This window comes from Aphelocoma coerulescens, chromosome 2, assembly GCF_041296385.1.
Source record: "Aphelocoma coerulescens isolate FSJ_1873_10779 chromosome 2, UR_Acoe_1.0, whole genome shotgun sequence".
Taxonomy (NCBI): Eukaryota; Metazoa; Chordata; class Aves; order Passeriformes; family Corvidae; genus Aphelocoma; species Aphelocoma coerulescens.
In genome coordinates, this window is record NC_091015.1 from 115,677,718 (window position 1) to 115,690,156 (window position 12,439).

The following is a 12,439-nucleotide window of genomic DNA, read 5'->3' on the forward strand; positions in this document are numbered from 1 at the left end:
ATTCTGCATTAAACAACAAAAATAGCATTTCATACCTTTAAAATCTCAGATGGAAAAACAGTGATTGAGCCAAAATATGAGCACTTCAGTTATTCTCTATTTTTATTTCATGGCATCTAAAAAGATTTTTTTTTTTTTAAAGAATGAAATACTAGTTCAGTCCATTAAAAAAAAAATCTGAAAACACTGAAGATTTTCTGAGAAAAAATGTTGCTTAAGGGTTTTCAAATGCCCATGAAAATCATTACCAGGAAATTAGTTTTTAATCAAGCATTAGGAGGCAAGTAGAAAGTACTGTATTCCCTGTAACAACATAACACATGCTTAAATACTTAAAAACACTGTTTATACTTCAAGAGACAACGTATCCCCAGAAATAACTAAAATTCTCTAATATTTCACTTATATCCACAGGGAGATTTAAGCTCTTATTTCCCTGTAGCTTACCTTTGCTTACAAATTTATAGCATAAAACATGAAGTCATTCTATTTTTCATGATTTTTCATCTGTCTAAGCTAGGACAGCAATTAAAGACTTTTATTTTAGTTGTCTGAGGATAAGAAGAAATGGATACTCAGTACTGTAATTACTTAACAATAACTCTGATACTTTAGTAGCACAGATAAGTAGTATTTTAGGGTTTGATGTGTCACGAAAGCTCGGCTAATATAATAATAGAGTAATAGAAACATCCACTGCTTTAAAAATATTGTTGGCATTTTAACAGAAAATCCAGAGGAAATAATTTTGAACAGTCTACTTAAAGCTTTATATTTATACAATTTTCCTTATCCTTCTGCTTTGTTTTTCCACAGATTTTCACACAAACATGTTACAGATTTTAGTCTAAAAATAGTCAAAGAGATCCTAGGTGAGAAGGGATTCCCAAATCTTACAAGTCATTCCCAAAGATGCTGAAAAGCATGACTAGTGCCCATGTTTACCTGAATGGTGACATGGTTTCTAAAATGTAAGCCTTGGAGATAGGAGACTAAGAAATTTCAATTCCCAAAGAAAATCTCTAACTCTTCAAAAGCAATCTTCAAAACAAACCTGCATTGCCTGATAATACTTAGAAATTGAAAAATATATACTTAGAAATTTAAAATTATATACTTAGTACTGTTGGCAAGTAATATCAGAATATTATTGCTTATAAATTACTGCAGAGTAAAATTAATTGGGAGAGAAACTTTCACATTTGGGCCACTGATACAAGGTTCAGTCTCTGAGTAGAGCTGAAGAAGTGTAGCTCAGGCTTTCTGAAACAAAATTCCCTACAGAATAAAAAATACTTTTATTGGCCTTGCACTAATATAGAGAGAAACTCCATCTTGAATTTTACTGGAGTGAGAAAGATAACAACACATTCTAAGCAACATCAACATCTGTCAGCTCATCCAGGAATACATTCACCGCGTATGGTGCATTTCCTCGTAATCACCCAGTGCTGAGTCCAAACATCCATTATAAAAAGTCTGTATTTTACCAATGCCTCTTTTAGTAAGGTTTTTTTTGTATTTCAATGAAAGTTTGAGATTGCAGATTTAAGCTAGCATTGGTGTTTTGGAGTGGAAAGCAATACAGGCGTCCTGTTAGGAATCATAAACTAAAGTACTTCCCACCTTTATTTCACATTCTGCCACTGATTCATTATCTCAAGTGAGTCACTTAACCTGCATAGGTCAATTAGATTGTCTGTAAATTATGCAGGACACCACACAGCCTCCTGGTTGTTATGAGGTGTTACTCATTTCTGGAAAAAATATTTGACATTCTTGGATAAATAAGAGTGTAAATTTTATTACTGCCAGCTAATGAGAAATTAGCTTATGAGGGCAATGCTATGTGCTGTTTGGAGTTATCTTGCATGATAAATGGTTCTCCCAAATAGTCATCAGTAATCAATGTCACTTTTCTCAATCCCTACCCTGTTTTTCCTATTTACAAGCTCTTCCATTACCATGCAAGAAGACAGGCATGAAACAAGGACAGTAACTGTCAGTTCACACAGAACTGAAACAGAAATGCGGACATAGCATCCACAAATGTGAGGTACAGAGCTCATTTTGTTCTGGAAAGTAAAACAAATAGTAACTTTTTAGTCATGGTTAGTATGTCCTCAATTCATGTTCTTGTTTCCTGAAAAGTAGAAACAAACTCCCTAAGCAGTACTGAGTACAGATACTTAGCTTACAATGTACTATTATTTATCTGACAGGTATGTTGAAACCAAGCCCATTGAAGCTGCTTGTAAGTGTTTTACTCTTTCATCATTACAACCAGAAGCCAGACACAGAAAGACTGTTTACTACAAAGCAATAAGCAATATTTGGCATTAGCAGCCATCAAAGATACTGAGGTCATCAACTTTCAGTACTTTGACTGGTTGATTCACAGGGAACAGCTTGTTACTGACGCCTTCTTCTGGGCTCCCCCCCCCCCCCTTGTTTTAATTAAAACAGGAATAAAGTATTTTTCAGTTTTGCTAAACAAAAAGAAAAAAAGATCATGCTGACAGAAGAAAGAAAAGGTCTTTTCTCAGGAGACATTTCTTAAATTAATAACCTTCAATAACCTTTAACTTCTTCAGGTACAAAATTTTATGTAAGTCAAATGCAATTGTTTCTCAAATGGGCAAAACCTGTGTGAACTATTATGGATACCTCATCTCTTCTGTATCAGCCAGACATGCAGAAGCTAGTCTAGGAAGCATTTCAAGGCCTACCTCTGTAGCCAAAATTGCTCTTTAAGCCCGATAGATCCATACTGCTACTGAAAGTGATGCACACATTTCTACTGTGCCTTCCTATTTCTTTCCTATGAGGCTACACAATAGACCAAACTAAGGACCCAACTGATTTTCTGTTTTCTCTGTTGTTGGGGTCCTTTTTTACTGCTGGGGATGTGTGAGAACGTGGTGTCAGAGCCCCAAAGGCAGTACAAGGCCCTACTGCCCCACCCTGTTCCCCGCCTCTGGATGTGGTTCCAGCTCAATCCTGGGTTATCAGTCCCCGCTGCCTCAGCAATGCTGGAGGTGTACCTGTCTGAATCTCTGTCTCTGGCCGCTTCTCCTTTGGTTCTTGCCCCAAGCCTCTAGCTGGACCCTGGACCTGGGACTTCCCCTTGGATCCCACTAGCATGGCACTGTTCCTGTTACTGGCTCTGCTGGCTGCATTTATGTGCTGTGGAACTGTGCCCCACCTGTGAGGGTACAGCCAGTGCCAACCCTTGCTGTGCTCCCAGCAGAGGAAGGAAGGTGTTGCTCAAGTTAATATAACCAGGTGTGAAACTACCGCCTAAAAACTAGGCTTCATCTTAGCTAATCCATAGGAAATAATTATAATGTCTGTATTTCCTCTCCAGTTGTACAAACCTTAGTAAAAAATGAAATCCTAAGCAACACTGATATTTAACAAATCCTGTTTGTTATGTGAGATAGCACTTACTGAAACAAAGAACTATTGCTTCAGGTCTTCTGCAAAAGCAGTTACAGCAAAGCTAAACATTTCCATCACATTTTAATGTTTGCAGTGTAACAGATAGAGGCACTTCATTAATTTCAGTGAGAAAACTTATGCAAGAAATCTATCCCTACCCTGATACTGCTGATCCTTTATCTATCTTAGGAAAAACCATTATGGCTCTTACAGATCTCATGTTAATGATAGACCAGGAAAACTGGCAGGGATGAACTGATAGGGTCTACCTCCAACACAGAAAGTAACAGCAAGTATCTATCTATCACATTTCTTTCAAAGGATGATCTTAAAGTACAGGAAAATAGGAGGTGAACGCTTAGCATAATCGTGAAAGGCTTCTAAAAGTAGGAGCTATTCCACTCCATTTCAAAATTAAGAAAGGCAGATTCACTTGACATAACCCAGAAAGGCCTCATTTCAAATTTATATTGCTTTAGTATAAAAAGAAACTACTGGAAAATACCCAAAAGAACTGCTCTGACAGTTTTAGTATACATTAGACTTGAATGAATGTTAACATACAGTCTTCCAACATCCTATTGGATATTTCATTTTTGAAACATCCCACCTTCTAAATTCTGTTCCAGCAGCTACCAATTTTACTGACCACAGAGCCACCTGCCCTGCTCAGACCACAACATGATCTTTGTCTGCTTGTATAGCACAGATTCTTCTAACTCCCATCACAAAACAAGAAGGGACAATATTTATTAATTGGATGGTGTCTTGAACCAGACTTCAAAGATGATTCTTGATGGACAGTACCTACCCCAGGCCCATAAAATAAGTATGCATTTTTCCTATTTTCTTATTTTCTAAGCACCCTTTTCCAGATGTATATTGTATTTGATTTCCCCCCCAGCTGATTTTACTCAGTATGTTTACTCCCTTGTCTTCCTTCTGATCTAATTTCCTACACTTAAAACCAGCTTTCAGTTTCCTGCATCCTTAAAACAAAGAAGTGTTGCTTTACAGTACGATGTAGCTAATAAAGAAAGGCTAAAACTCCAAGAAGAACTTACCTTTGAGCACTAAGTCTCAGCAACATTTCAGTTCCTCTCTTGTCTCTAGTGAGAAATACTGCAAAATACAGAGGGGAACTGCAGAAACCTCAACTGTGGCAATACTAGGCTGGATCTGAGGTCAGCCGATTCCAGCAGTTGGCATCTTGCCTGTGCCCAAAACAGAAGAAGCCTTGTGGAGATAGGGGCTACTAATCCTAAAGCAGGGTGGCCTGAGACAATATGGTAGCCATGCTAGTCTTTTTCTGTCCTCCAGCAGCCAAAAAAAAAACCCCAAAACAAACCAGTTTTATAGAGGCAGAAAAGCTGACACTCCCATCTTAGGGAAAAAGCATGCTACCAATGCAGCCATATGGACCACACAGCTTTACTGCCTTGAATTTCTTCCTTTAGCTATTTGTGTGGCAGCATTTAATAACTGTTCTATATTTAGTACACCAGCATTTAAATAATATGCTATTTCATTATACAACTGTTTGTATGAAAGTAGATAATTTATTTTTTTAAAGGCTGGGTTTGGTTTACTGGAGTTTGGGGGCTTTTATAGCTTTTTGGTTGTTTTTTTTTTAAAGAAACCTAGTATTCCACTCTCACTGACCAGAAGCAATACATATGTTTGAAAAGTGCTGTTGTTTGAATACACAGAGTATTATGATATGTAGTATCTTCATTATAAAGAAACAAAACCCAAACAAACTAAAAATCATTCTCCCAAAGGAACTTAAATAAAATTAGAAGTGCATTCCCATTTGAGACTCAAAGTAAAAATACAAACTATTTGGAATTGCAAAGTAAAACTACTACATTTCTTTGCAAATATAATCCCCCAAATTAAGTTAACACAACTATACAGAAAAAGCTACTCTTTCTTGTTGTTCCTGAAAAAGGATGTGAAGCCAGAGGAATGAGCAGTAGGAGAGCAGGAGAGGAAAGAATGACACAGAAAAATAATTTTATCATGTTCTCTGCAAAAAAGTTCATTATTTAGAATTACAAACAACTTATACTCCCAAAGTAGAGTGCAGCAAAATTTAGTTGTGAGCATTTAGATATATCTAGCCTAGCATAAGAAAATAAGGTTCAGGTGAAGTCTACGGCAGTAATGGACATGATAACTGGAATTCAGCTTCAGTCCCCAGTTGGACACAATGTTGGTTTCTTTAGTCATTACTAACAATTAACATCTTGTCTAAATTTTAAGTATGCTGTCCTTGTAACTTCCATAAGGAAGTGCTGTCTTATTATAATAAAACATTTCTACTAAAAAATAAATTAAATTTTACTTAGAAATTCCATTTCCATCAATGAGATATGTCTCTTTTAAAAGACCATGAGAATATTTGAGTCAAAATACTTTTTGACACCGTAACAAAGAACTTATTGAACAAACAGTAACTAAAATTTAATTACCATACTATAATTAACGTGTTGTGTATAACAAACAATAGAATTGCAGACAAAGAACATCAGATGAGGTCAAAACTCGGTGCTATCTGCTATTTGCACTTAATTAGCAAAAAAAAACCTGCAGAAAATTTTTACCAGTTTCTAAAAATATGCTTTTTCACAATTTAATCTTGACATGGAAAGAAGAAGGTATTACGAAGCTTTGCATTAGATATTGAAGTATTGAGGAATGCCTTGGAAAAAAGCAGACTAATATAATTTATCTTGACTATAAGTAATGCATCTGTGCATGCAGAAGCCTAGCGAAACCGAATCTCTTCATGTGTTCGTTTCAAAGTAAAGGCAACTACCTTGCTCAGAATATCCTGTGGCTCAGCAGACCTATTGAAAATCATCAACATGGTTATATCCAGTTGCTAGTCAGCCCTTCTGGAGTCAAAACACACACAGCCATAAATATTAATGTGTGTGCTTTTCTAGACCTATCTTCCAGTGTTCCATCAAATTTCCTTTAAATGAGGAAGAACATAAAGGCGCACATTTTAATAGGCAAAGCAAAGCAAAGCTCAGGCAACTATTAGGTAAAAAAGGATATCCCAGAATCCTCCAGGGAATTTAGCAGTCTGCGCTTCCCTAGACTCTGAATCATTGATATGTTTAAATGCAGTACACCAACAAAGCTTTCACTAGGAAATGAAACTGTGAAAAATAACAATGCTTAGAAAAAGCACCGAGAGTTAGAGGTGGCAGAGAAATTTGGCACACAATAAGCAAACATGACAGCTGATGTAAAATGTAAAGTCTGTGTGTGGCTAGAGGATTCCGCACAATTTAGAGAGGGACTATGAAGACTTTCTGAACACAGAAATCTCATGCACATACTGAGCTTAAAACAGAAGGATGAGAGAATAGAATTCTTGTAAATAAATATATTCTCCCGGGAAGGGAGAATGGCACATGAACTGTAGAGAATAGAACAGGAAAAGAATCTTGAAGCAACAAAACTCCAGAATCTCGAAGTAACAACACTGAATCAGTGTTTCGGCAATTAAAGTTTGCTTTCATTACAAAGATCTGTCATTTAACAACTACAGTACAAAAATTAGAGCTTCTGTTAGGCTTCAGTCTTACAACGCTATTGAAAGGCTCTTAAATGGCAAAATAAAGGAAATTCACACCATCATAAAAGCAGCCTACCCATTAACACAAAATAGTGGCCTCAGGTTACATGATTTCAGATGCTTTTCTTATCAACATGAAGAAGATTCACCAGTGAAAGAAATTAGGCAACCTGAGATTACACCAAAGGATTTTCTATATTCTTTATGCTGCATTACATAGCACAGGCTTTATTTGACAAATACAAAAGATAAATAGCAGCATCACCGTGGCATACATTTTTATTTCCATATTACAGCTGGCAAAGCAGCATTAGCAGCTTTTCCAAAGGAGTATTTTCATTTGAATGACAGCAATATGGGTTACTAAAAGATCTCAGGGGAGCTCTTTTTGGGAACTTTGAAGGCAAATTCATTAATTGGAAAACAAACCCACAAAACTTTTTATTTCTGTCTGCATAATTTCACGTGTGCTTTGCTAAATATCTTTCAGTATCTCATAACAATTGTAGGTTTCTGCTTCCAGGAATAAAACACTGCGATGATGATTTCTTTATGACCCACTTGCTGTTGAGTCAGAACATCACTGCAGTTTAGCAAAACTGACCTCTACCTCATCTCTAAAGGGCAATAATTTGGTAGGAAACGATGCATTTAGTCTGATCCTTAATATTACAAAGAATGTCGGATTAGAACTGGAGACATTTCCAATACAATCAGGCTTTAAGAGGAGATGGGAATGGTGAAACTAAAGGGGAGGCTGGAGAAAGTTAATTGACATAGATGTGTACCTTTAGAAAAATACTGATATCCTGTTGGTGCTGTGCAGCGGTGAAGACTACACCGAATCTAAATCTATTTTTTACATGTAGAAATACTACTGATTGACTTTATTTATTAAAGGTCTGCATTCTAATGGCTTTTTCTTTTTTTTTTTTTTAATTGAACTTTGCTTAATTGGACTTGCTAGCACAGAAGTAAAAATTACCTGTTTTAATGCTTTATTTTAACTTAAATGTTCAACTGGATGTAGACACACTAAAACACAGGTAATTTAAATTCAACAGGCACTATTATATCCTTGCAAAATATAGCTTTTCCTTGCTGTACCTAAAATAATAATTAAATTCTTACTATTATACAATTGTTATTACTGCTATACCAAAAAACAGGGAAAAAAATCTGCCATGCACTCATAAAGCTGCTCCCATTTTGCAAGCCAAGTAAGTAAAATGCCTGAATTGAAATTCCTCCAAACAACTTTCTGCTTCACAAATGTGCCTCACACTAAAATTAAACATGGCAAGAACACCATAGCACACGTAACACCTAAATGTGATTGCTGAAAGATGTAGCACATCTTTTTATACATGGTATATCAACTTACTCCACTGTAAAATTTCAAGCTACAGGCGGCCTTAAATTTCATACAGCACATTGTGCACCCCTGAAAGGGAATTTGATGCTGTTGCTGATCAAGCCTACTCTAGAACATGGTGATTTCTTTGTTTCTGACACATAATCATTTCTACTGCTGCTACGCAGTGAGCTTCCAGAACTCTTGAAGCTTCCAGAACCTTGTTCTGCTTGATGGTTTTTAGATTAATCAGTTCCCAGAGGCACTAGCTCCATAGCAGGTGCACAATACCCAACTGATCTCCCCAGAACAGGACCCTCATCAACTATCATCCTGGATCTTCCAAAGATGTTTCATTTAATGTGTGGCTGCTTAATAAGGAAACCTCACAAGGAAATGCCAAGAAAAGCAGCAAGTTTTACATGCCTTTTCTCAGGTCCCCTGCTAGCTTCTACTGAAGCACCCTTCCTTATCAGGGATACAGATGAGCCCCGAATCCTCCTCTGAAATCTCTTTCAGTTTCACCTTGGGATATCACTTGTAAGAAATCACCACCCTTTTAAGCAGCCCTTTCCTAAGCTGTGAGAACCACTGTGTATGTGCTGTCTGCCACTCAAACAGTAACTGCCTTTGATTCCTATTAACTGAAAACTGCTAAAACACTTCAGACATAAAAGACTGGACCAAGGGCCTGCTTCTCTTCACCTTCTGGTTCTCTTCCCAGAATCTTCTCAAATGCCTGAAAAATGTAAATTTCTCTTCTACAAATTCATTTCTGCAATAGCCCATGTGCAGAAAGAGGGCTACTGACCAACTTAGGTCCTCATCATTTCCTTGTACCTGTAAGATATGAATGTAAAAAAGCTTCAGAAAGAAGCATCTCCAAACTCCTTTGAGCAGAGGTCTTATCACACAGCCCTGGAATGAAAGAAATTTGCCTCTAGCAAATTTCCATTCCCTTCCTTTCTTTTGAAGCTCTCAACATATAAGTAAGGGAATACATTAAGGATCATCCCATTGTCACTGTGACTTTGATCTACTTCTCGTGTAACTGCAGGAGACAGACATGCTGGGAAGAACAACACCTGACTCCCTAGTTCAGGATGGTGCCACCATGCTCAGCTGCACACGCATCAGGCACTGGGAGAACTCTCCTGCACTACACTGGGACTTACACAGTGCTCCAGCAGAAACCAGACTGACACAAGAGTTGACTCTGACATCTAGAAGAGGTAAAGACTGTAAGAGTATGGGGGAATCAGAAACTCAAATTTGGCAGAAAAATGCTCCCCCCCTCTAAGTCACTGGGAAAAATGAAATAGTACAAATTTAAGTAAGAACACAGTCATATTTGAACTTAATGCAAAATCACAGTTTATGAAGCTACTGGCAAGAAAAGTACATCTGTGGCCCCCATGTTCTAACACGAATTGTTAGAACATGGAAGAATACATGAATTGGGTATTGAAAAGTGTTTTTCAAATCTGTTACACGTGAGAAGCACAGGACTGTGATCAATTGCTTGCAATTATCACAAATATTTGATGTTATTAGCTGCTGCAACATTATGACTCGGATAATTACCTGCACCTGCTTTCTCATTAAATGACTATGTACATCATTTCATTTTCAGTGAGGTCCAGACAGCATTTTTTTTTCATTTGTGCTACTGAAAAGCAGTTGATTGGAAATGTGACTTCTAGATAGAGGAAGAATTATGTCAGCTGGTGAGGGAAATAAGTATATTGCTTTAATACTGAGAACAAAAATACTGAGCTCTTTAATTCAGTTCATAAAGTTCATGTAATTGCTTCTTCCCTGACTCCTGAGTTCTGCAAACGTCTGTAAAGGATTAAGACTTTGTCTGATATGCTGGGAAACCAAATTGCTTCAAATACCAGAAGACTTACATACAACACAAAAAACAATCCATCCATTTTGCTTGTGCACTAACCTATCTCTGCTGCCACATTTCCCACATGATAAATTGCCACATGACTTCCCTCAACTTGGGAGCAGAAGTCCAAAAAGTGCAGACATCTGGGAGCACTTGAAGCCACATGGAGCATTTAGTGACCTGTGCCTCAAACCAGTGACTTTTTGGCCACTCATACTATAGTCACAACTAGACCTGCTAACAACATACTATCAGTCATCAGTGCCTGGCAACAAATTAAGTGCTGCAAAGGTATGAAAAATCTTCCATAAATCTAATTGAAACAAGAAAGTCCTCTTAAATTTCAGAAAAAAAAAAAAAAAAAGGCCACAAAATGATTCCCTGAAAATTTGTAACATTTGCACTCCTAAAGAGGAGTGATGGAGTCTGTCTCCAGCTCACTGGCATTTTCACTGTGCCTATGATTATGAACTTGTCATAAAGAACTGTCTTAAAAGACAAACTACTAACTCAGGAAACAACTGACTTAGGCCCTGAAATGGAGGCAGTCACGTTCCACACTTTAAAGCCTGCAGATGCAAGGAGAGGTTTTGATCCACTCTTTATTAGTTTCTAAAGGGCAGGATGGATGAGAAGAAATCTAATGGGATAAGCATGAGACTGAAAGAAAAGCCCTGAAGACTGCAAGAAATTAAGAGGCTTTTTTTTCCAGTAGATTAATTACTAAACAAGAAAAAGCTTATTTAGGAATACTCTGATTATTCTCCTTTCCCCTGATCTTGCAATGCAGTGAGTGCAGCTCCTAGAGGAGCACCTTCAGACTCACTGTTTATTCACAGGCTTTCTACTGGCCACACCTTTGCTCAAACTAGTAAAGTATTTTCATTCTTCAACAGAAGAAGCTAGCCAGGCAAAGAAGCAAAAAAATTGCATTGATACTTAACACAAGTCTGCTAAAACTGGAGCAGAAACGGCAGCGGTTTCAGTAAGACACCCATGGCAAGGTGCAGTAACATGCCTCCAGCAGTGAGTCCCTAGGGAACCTACACTAAAGCATGTGCTGTTTGGTTTATATTACTCCAGAGACTCAAACTACCTAGAGTAAAGCTTCCTGAGGTACATTTGCATGTCTTGGACACATCCCCAGGAAAGAGAATTTACATTCTTCATGTGGTCCTTGTTGAACCAAGAGCCCTTACCAGAAGTAACTTCATTCTTCTTTTCCAGACAATATTCGACTTGAAAAACACCATTTTACTAGAGGGTATTGTAAAAAAAGTATTTTTTTACTGGCTTTACAACATGAAGTACTTTGTCCTGTTGGGATTCTCTTACTTTAGCTTCCTCTCTCCAGCTGGGCTACTCCTACCTCATCTGAAGGAGCTCATCATGAGTAGTCCAGGAAGGGAGAACAAACACACAAACAAAACCCCAGTTATTCAGAGTACTTCTATTTTAAATTTAGCAAGGAAATCTGAACCTAGATCCTGATGCACTTAACCAGCAGGATAGTGTCTGGCACTACGGCTGGAAGATGGGGAAGGAGACTGGGTTTCTGATATGTAGCAAAAAAGAACTTTCTTATCCCAAAAATTCTTGTTGCCAAGAAATCCATTCCAAACCCAACTCCAGTGTCTAGCTTATTATGTTAGCTGCTTCTCAGCATATATGATGGCAGGTGTTAGATATAACCTCAGCAGGAAACAGGTAATCACAGCAAGGTAAATTAATTAGGTTAGAGGACTTGCTTAGCACTCTGTGGCACTACATGGTGCTAAACAAAATTACCCTCAGCAGTCAACTTTATCTTCCAGGTTGCTTTGTGAATACTCTGGTTTAATGAGAAGTGACTTCTCAGACCTTTCATGTAGTTTCTGTCTGTCTTCTACAGGAGAGGAGAGCTCCCCAAACATTAAAAAAAAGTGCTACAATTTATTATATCATCATATTTCAGTCAAATATCTTGAACAAATCTTTATCAGCTACTGGTACTTTTAATATAGTATATCCCACTTACTTCCATGACTTGGAGCATGCTCTGCAATTCTGCACTCAAATATGAGGGCTGATGGAATGCATCAGAAAACAAGAAAACTAATGTCCAAAGCTACAGTGATGAACACTACAGCAAGCCTGTTACTTCAAATGAAAATCC

General features: G+C 37.5%; 1 protein-coding gene across 10 annotated transcripts in view; it reads right to left on the reverse strand.

The window, feature by feature from the left end:
- PTPRM (protein tyrosine phosphatase receptor type M) overlaps positions 1–12,439 on the reverse strand; it is a 463,481-nt gene that overhangs the window by 335,637 nt on the left and 115,405 nt on the right. The gene's annotated exons all lie outside the window — the stretch shown is intronic.